Here is a 9,394-nt window from a genome sequence, read left to right as displayed (position 1 = left end):
CTCTACAATATCTAATTCTTGCCATTTTTAGTTTTGTTGCTTATATTTGGGATAAGTGACACATTTTGATTGGAATTGATAGCTTGAGGAAATTTATTAGAGACATTGTTTTTGTGTACACATTCCATGAAGCTATTGCTTTTGTAAAATTTTTTAACTACACTTATAATGTTTTGAACTGAAATGTTTTATATGTGATAATTGAATGTGGTGGTATTGGAGTGACTTGTATTTATATGTGTGTGTGTGTATGTGTGTACATGCGTGTGTGCGCTTTAATACAATCTATTTGAAATAGATCACGATAGTATCTAATCGCATATCCATACTTAACAAAATCATGATTTGAACGAGTAGAACAAAAATATTTTTAGCATTAGAGATGTGATAGTTTATGGAATCTTTAGCAAATACTTATAAGCTTTAAATAGAAAATTTACAAACTTAAACTTAAAACAAAACTCCATAAGATAAGAAAATCCATATATATATATAAACACACACACACACACACACACACACATATATATATATATATATATATATATATATATATATATATATATTTCGTAATGTCATAATAGGTAGAGGTGACAATTAGATGGACAATCATTTTGGATAGAAGAAAATTCAAGTCATTTTCAGGTTTGAGTCATTTTGATTTGATATTAAGATTATTTAGGTTCTTGTCATCTCGGATTTAAGTTATTGACTTTTAAAGTCAAGTCAAATTGGAAATGGATGGATCGTTTAAATTGAGTGAAATTGGCTAAATACACAAATTAGCTCCCAAACTATATCAAGAAAGTCAATTTAGATCTTATCTTTTTATTGCATTCAAATAAATCTTTAAATTTTTATTTTAAATCAAATAAGTCCTTTAGATTAACCGTTGATTAACTTCCATTAGTCAATGGTACAATCAACAATATTTTATGCCATGTCATTTTCCACGTGGCATGTTGTTGTGTCATCTTAATGACATCAATGCCATGTGGTAAATGACCTGACATAAAAAATTGTTGACTAGAAATTGAGTTTTTTCCTTGTTTATTCATCCAAATGTACAAAAATTATTGGTTAGAAATTTTAAATAGCAAAATTAAAAAAAAAAACTAATTGCTTTAATCTGATTACCATCATTTCTTAACTGATTACAATCTTCTTAATTAAAATCGTCATTCCTAACAAAAAAAAAAACCTTCACTTTCTTCAATATTTTTTAAACCCAACGTATTTTATAGTCAAAATGTCTTCTCCTTATCTAAAATTTCTATTCCTCTTTTAAAAACCGTTCTTTAGGTAATTTTAAATTTTCAAAAACTATAAAAGACATGGAGAGAGAATCTATTATTGTTAATAAATAAAATTCAACACCATTAGATTTTCTTTACAGATTTTAAAGAAGAAAACAACATCAGATTTCCCTTATAGATTCTAGGGAAAAGAAGTGAAAGATTTGACTTTCTTTTACAAATTCTAGGAAAGAGAAGAAAAAGATTTTACTTTCTTTTATCATGGAATAACATTATGTGTCTTTGCTAGTTTCAGTATTATACATATTGTATGTTCAACTTTACTCTTTCTCTTCTCAAAATCATTTCTAGTATTATCGGATTTCTCTACACCAACTTTCAGTCGAGCAATAATGGTTTTAATCGAACTGGAAAAGTTGGATTAAGTTTTTTTTTGTTAGGAATGATGGCTTTTTTTTTTTTTTTGAAAGATAAGTTTTATTGTAGATAAGTTGTAATGTCATGAGGAGTCTCAAGCATGGAGACTCCTGTCAGCATAACACTACCTTGGAAAAAGCCTATTTTGTACAATTACAAAAGTAGCAGCCGCTCATAGAGCACTTCGTAGTATCTCAACATACCAAATCTCACAGACACGCAGTGTTCTGAAAACAAAAGCCCCTACACAAAAATCAAAAACTACAAAACTCAAGCAGAGTGAAAAACGAAGAAGAGCGTCTATGGCCCTGACCAATACATTTTCGATTCAAACAGAAGAAATATTCTAGTCGAAACCCCCTCGAGTCTATCAAGATAGGCAAAACAAAGGTCACACCATGAAGCCACCAATAGCAAACTTCCCTCTTACTTCTTTGATAATTTTCCCTTCTACATCCCACGAACAACCATGGACCTGACTTCTCACAATCCACCAAAGTTTCCTCCACAACGTGTTCTCGCTTTTGTCCTTCAGGTTCATTTCAACTGACCAAGATATCCCTTACACATACCAGCTACCATACACCAACACTTTACTTTTCCACTATCATGATAGTCTCTAATCATCGATTAAGTGTCATAACTCCCTCAACAGCTCACGAACCTTCATAAGAGTTGCCTCTCACAGCTTCTTTGAAGTGTATCATCCAGAATCGAATCCTCCATAAAACCATGGCACACCATCTGAAGCAACCGTGAGACTCAAACAGGCGAACCACCGTGCTTGATGGCCTAACCTTTGCCTTGGATGGCTCAAAAAGAAACAACTTGATTCTCTCAGCACACACAAAGAGCATAAGAAGCACAGATACTTGAGGAAGATGATAAGGATAAGGATAAACTCACACCTTTATACCTATCCGTTCCACCTCTCTTCTTATTAACCTTTTCCTCTTTTTTCCACTTTTTTCTTTTTTTTTACTTCATTTTTCCTTTTCTCTTTTCTCTTATTTTTTCCTTTTTTTTTTCTCTTTTTCCTTTTCCACTCTCTTTCCTTCGGTTTGGTCATGACAAATTTTCCTATCCCTTTTTCTCTTTTTTTCTTCTCTCTCCCTATCTCTCTTTTTTTTTTTACTATTACTTTTTTCTTTTTTTCCTTCCTTTTCGTTTCATCCATCCCAAGCGTTAAGGACCAAAGATGTTAACATAGTGTTTATGAAAACTAAAACACCTACCTTACTCTTAACCTCACCCTCAGAAAACCTAAGGCCGAAAAACTAGAGAAGGAAACAATAAATCAAAAGCAAGTAAATCTCTCATGACCCCACTTTCCCCACTAATCCCTATCAACTAATCAAAAGACCATCATTTCCTTTCTAGACCTTGAAGGAACCATCCATGACAAGCAAACAAGCACAAACTCAAGAGGAAATAAATTATGCCTTATGAAACCACTTACCTGCCCCAACCAACAAACACTCCCACAATGAACTCGAACCCCACCCTCCCTCATCCACAAACCTTTGAGAAGATATGGGACCTTTTCAACTTTGCCTTAAGATATTTGTAACTTTTTCTTTTCTCTTTCTTTTTTTCGTATCTTTTTTCCTTTTATTCTTTTTCCATTTTTTCCTCTCCTCTCTCTTCCTTCCTCTTTTTTTTTTCTTTTCTTTATTATTTTTCCACTAAATTATCTTTTTTCCAAGCTCTTTTCCTTTCTTTTTCCTCTTTTTTTTTCTTTTTTTCCAAAGCTTTTATGCCATATTATTTCATGGGATCCATTACAGAAACTGAAAAACTCTCTTAGAACCTGGCACCAAGTGATAAAAGCCTCCTTACTTAAGAAATGGCTCTAAATGAAAAATCTCCTTTACTCTACCAAAGAAGCAACTAACTCCCAGCAAACCACCTTCACACATTTCGCACACTTGTTAGAAAGCAATCAACTCAGGTTGTGTTAGAAACTACACGCCTAAGCATGAGTGGGAGAAAAAGGAAGAATCACTGCTCTTCCTCCCAGTCCTTTTCCTTCTTTTCCAACCCTTTTATTCACAACAAAACAACATCTCCTCTTCCTTCATAACTCCTGATTTTGCCAACTCATCAACCATCCTATTTCCCTACTAATTTTAATAACCTTATACTCACCTATTTTTCTTTTAATCTCCTCCAGAATCAACAACTCCTTTCGTAAATTTCATGGCGCTTTTTCAAGGTTGTATAACCAACTCACTGCATTGCTTGAGTTGCTCTCCACTATTAACACATGACTCCTCACCCATTTAGAAGCTCCAAAAATCTTGAAGGCTTCTCTAATTGCTAGAACCTCTGCTGTGTTTGCATCCGCTATTCTAATAAATTTCAAGAACATCACTTTGATAGCCCCCCCTTCATCTCTAAGGACCCTTCCTATAGTTGCTTGCCCCGACATACCCCTTGTTGCACCATCTACATTAAACTTGAGGGATCCCTTCTTTGGTGGTTGCCACTTCATCTTTTCTTTCTTGTTCTCATTTCTAATTTTAGCTTTATCAATATCAAAGTTCCTAGACTGTTCTACTGTTTGATGGCATTTCTCTGGCCATCTAGCCTTTGTCCACCACGTAACTCTAGCCATTACCAAGTCTAAACATTGTTTTCCATCCCAAACCTTACCTTGGAAGACTATGTCATTTCTCATTAACCAAATAGTCCAAATAATCACAAAAACTGCTAGATTTCATATTTTTTTATCCCCATATCTATTTAGCTCTCCCCAACCAAGGAGGAAGAAATACGCCTTTGAGTGCGTTGCCCATTGTATACCCCATCTACACCCTTATCTAGTCCAGATTTTTCAACTTTCTTTGCATTCAAAGAAGAGATGATCAACTGTTTCCTCCTTTCTTGGCAAAGCATACAAAGAGCTAAATCTTCTCTCAATAACCTTATTTTCACCAATTTCGCTTTAACTGCTACCCTACCCCTGATTACCCTCTAGTAGAAAATTTCAACTTTCAATAGAGTAGCTCTGGTTTAGACCTTTTTCCAAATATCATCTGAGGTTTTTTCCTTAGATGCCATTGTTCTACAAAATGAGCTCACCAAATACTCCCCACTTGTACTCCCTTTCCAAATCACCTTATCATCATACCCACTTATCACTGGGTTCTCCATTATGACTTTCAGTAAATTTTCCCGCTGCTCTTTCTCCCACCCAAATAACATGCGTCTCAATTTAATCCTCCACTGCCATAAGCCATCAACCCAAACACCAAACTCTTTCACTTTGCCTTCTTTGTTAGTAGCTAACGCAAAAATCCTCAGGAAATCTTTTTTCAGAATCCTCCATTTTATCCATTCCTCCGTCCAAAAGTGCACGTTTTTTCCTTCTCCTATAATGTAGCCAATTCCCTCCCTCAGTGTTATGTGTTCATCACCTTCAAGCGTTATAGGCTTTGTAATGTTTCCTTAAATATAGGATTGTTTGCATGCATTTTTTCGTTCAGGAAGAAGATCACCATGATCGCCACCCTTTTTGTCAACCAAAACCCTCCTCCAAAGGTTGTCCTTCTCATTGCCAAACCTCTAGATCCACTTATTGAGTAGAGCCTTATTTTTAAGTTGAAGATCGACCCACCCTAACCCTCCAAACTCTTTATAGGTGCAAATGGAGCTCCAATCAATATAGCAGATTTTTTTAACATCTTGGGTCCCACTCTAGATAAATCTTCTTTTTATCTTTTCTAGTTCCTATCTTACCCCTATCGGCATTTGAAAAAGAGACATGTACAAGTTAGGAAGACTGGCAAGCATAGATTTGATAGGTGTTATGTCACGACCCGGAACCACCTTCGAGTTCGTGACAACCGCCTCGATGTCCTGATAGGCACTCATCTTCCGAGTACCCTATCGAGACCTCGCAAGGCTCTCGTATCAGTTTCTCACCTACCCTGTGATTTACCGTTACAAAAAATCATGTTTTAAAACAATACAGATCATTTTTTTCGTCCAAAAACAATAAAATTTTAATTTCTACCTTATAGGGGCGTTTTTGTCATTTTCCTCTAAAATTTTGAGACAGGTTAAAAATGCAATAATTAGGTGGAAACGCATATTTCATACTTAGAAATAAGTTTTGATATCTAAAACGTTCATTTAAAAGAAAATTGTTGACAACTAGTACTATTCAAAAATAGTAAATAAAATATTCTATTTTCTCATAAAATAAATTTTTATAGAAATATTCGTAAATAATTTTTTTTCGCACATGAAAGTAAAGTAAAAATTGTATGAATAGAAATACAGATAACCAAAATATAAGATTTGATCTGCAATGACACGTGGGCCCCAATTGACCAAGAGGATGTAATACTGTGAACTCTTACTTTCTATAATGCAGTTTCGAGCTTAGTTCTCGTCCTACTCGACTATTTACAAACTGTCCTGAGCTTGAAAAATATATAGGAAGAAGGGGTGAGATTTTATAATCCCAGTGAATAAACAGATACCATCTAAAGTATCTAAAGCCGAGTAAATGGAGACAATAAAATATCCCATCCCAATATGCATTTCATAACTTAGAAATTTATTCCATCCCATGAAAACAATTATAATTCAATTAAAATGATTTTCAAGGCTTATGTTTCTCATAAAATTTGGCTCATGCCAAAACTCATCCTCGGGGATACTTGATCGTCATCAAAGCATCCACTCGAGTCCGCCAAGGCTGTTAAAACGACTTATTCATATAAAACAGCTGTCCCTTGGTATTGGCTGAACCTCACTTTCACGTGGTGGTAAAGCGTGAAGTGGACTCAAACCCCTCCACAAGAGTTACCCTATGCGCCTCTCCCACAGAGGTAAAATAAATTAGTCGGGTTTACCGAGCCCCTCTAATAGGATGGTCCACAGAACCAGCCACTGCAATGTAGGTTAGCTCCACCATAATCATAAAATAGTTTAACAGCATAACAAGGCAATTTTTTTATAATAACTAATTTGCACGGCAAACCACAATTCATATAATTTCATTACAATAAACCAGCCAAGCATGCTCACACTATCATAAGCCATTTGAATTAAAAATACAATTCATACTTAACAACCACAGTCTCCATGTACTCTATTTAAAAAAAATTAAATTCATCATTAATTTCAAACAATTTATAAAACCATTTTATAAAAACACATTTATTTATAAAACACGAAATTTATCCTTTTTAAATCCATTTTTCATAAAATTTATAAAATTTCATAAAAACTACCTTAGATAAATTAAATGATAATAAGTTTACTCACAGTATTAGGAGTAGAAATACTCCTATCCTCCGCCCTCGGGTGCAGTCTCTTACCCGAAACAATTGACTCACCACCTATCCATAATCCATGACACAAAATTCAATAAATTGTGTCAATTTATCATAAATTATTTCAGGCTCTTATCCATGCGTATGCACTAGATAGGATTTGAAATGTCTAGACAATCGCTTAATTGCGGTGTCCGACCTAACTCGCCTATACACGGTGTAAATTCCTAAAATCCCCAATTCGACTCCAATTCCATCCATTTCAATTTCAATTATCCAATTATATCCACAATACCTCAATGACTGTGAATTTGGTCCAATTTATCAGTCCGGACTATAAATTACGCTTTTACCCCTAGTGGGTAAAAATTTCAATTTATTGCACCGAAAATTCCCATTTAATTTCCAACCTCATAATTCATCATTTTTCCACCCAATTCTCTTAAAATAAAGTCAACCTCATCCTCACATACCATTGGCTAGATTCGGCCTAGGGAAATTCATGGAGAAGATAAATATTTTTCTTGTTGTTTTACTCATAAACATGCTAAACTAACACTAAACACTAACATAGCTCAAAATCAAATTTATCTAACAACTTTCTCTCTCTAAACCCATATGACCAGAATTCAAATCATCCTCAAATCACATGATTCAACCATGAAAAATGATGGAAAATGCATGGGAAAGGTAAAGCACAAGACAAATTTAAGAAATGTTACCTTTTTTTTCTTGATTTTTGAATTTCCACCTATTTTCCCTTTAAATTTCTTGGCTAGGGTTTTATTTTCTCCTCTCTCTCTCTTGTTTCTTGCTTGGCCGAATGTTGAAGAAGAAGAATGGGTTATGGGCTGATTTTTTTTTTTATGCCTTTTTATTAGTTTAATGAAATAATATTATTTTATTCATATTTTGAATATTTTATTAATTCATTTTTTTTTTCTACCCATCCACTTGTCCTACTTTTTCCACCATGAATTCCCTTTGACTTATCCAAGTCTTAAGTGAAATTTTCAGATTTTTTCAAAGTTTTGGTGGAGCAAATTTTTCAAAATTACACTTTTGCCCCCCAAACTTTTTAAAAATTACCTTTTTTGTCCCAAAATTTGAAAATTTGCCATAATGCATAATTTTCACTCCTCATACTCATTTCACACTCCAAATAATTAAATTTGATCAAAATCCTTTCAAAAATTAAATTTTCGATTCCGGATGGTAAAATTACCATTTTGCCCTTATACTCTAAAAATACCGAAAACTCATATTTTTCATTGCTAAATCTTCCAATTGTACTTCAATACTCATATCATACTCAAACATGTCAAATGGGGCTAAGAAAATTTTTTCTAAAATTTCCATTTTGTCCTCAAATTGCAAAATGATCATTTTACCCCTAGATAGTGAAAATTCCGGTTTGACTCCAAATTGATCCTCGAATTTTGAATTACCATTTTGAGTCATCCCTTAACTGTGAAACTCTTAATTTCACCTTAAAATTCCTATTTGAACTAGTTCGAGGCTTAATTGACTTAATGGTACCATTAGGGGCAATATCATCTTTTAACGACTCCTCGAACTTCCTAAATATGTAAACATTCTATTGAGCATGTAAATAACGTCGTAATTATTTTATAGAATAGGGTTTGACATGTTACCTTGCTTCCAATCAAGAGCATTTTGCCTTTCTATCTTGCAAGTCTAGCCTCAAATTTCTCCACCACCAATTTCCAAATTTCTTTTGAATTACTTCTAACTCCCAAAGGTAGGCTTAAGTACCTCGAGGGGAATTTCTCCACTTTGCATCTAATCCTACTCGCCCATTCAGCCACCAACCTTTCCTCCGTTCCTACTCCGATCAGACTACTTTTTTGGAAATTTATCCTCAGCCCAAAAATTAATTGGAAACTCATCAAGATCCTTTTGATGTTGTGTACTAATTCCCACTCTAGTCTACACATAATAACTGTATCATCTACAAACTGCAAGTGAGAGATGACCAATCCTTTATGTCCGACCTCAATTCCTTTACAAAATCGCAATCTCATTGCATTACTCATCAATACACTAAATGCCTCAGAAGACACAATTAAATAAAAATGGTGATAAGGGACATCCTTGTCTTAATCCCCTTTTCATCCTAAATTGTCGTGTCGGTACGCTGTTAACCAACACGGATACCCTGGCAATGGAAATACATGCTCTTATCCACCCTCTCTATCTCGCCCTAAACCCCATTTTGCTCAGAATGAAGTCAAGAAAACTCCAGCTCACTATATCATAAGCTTTTTCGAAGTCCACTTTAAAGAACACACCTCCCACTCGATCATTTCTCATTATGTCAACAACCTCGTTTGCAATGAGCGCGCAATCCACCAATTGCCTCCCAAGCACAAAAGCAAATTGCTGGTTCCCTATCACCTCTCCTATTACCCC

This window comes from Theobroma cacao, chromosome 6, assembly GCF_000208745.1.
Source record: "Theobroma cacao cultivar B97-61/B2 chromosome 6, Criollo_cocoa_genome_V2, whole genome shotgun sequence".
NCBI classification, from domain to species: Eukaryota; Viridiplantae; Streptophyta; class Magnoliopsida; order Malvales; family Malvaceae; genus Theobroma; species Theobroma cacao.
The sequence above is the reverse complement of the archived record's forward strand: the minus strand, read 5'-3'. Positions refer to the sequence as shown.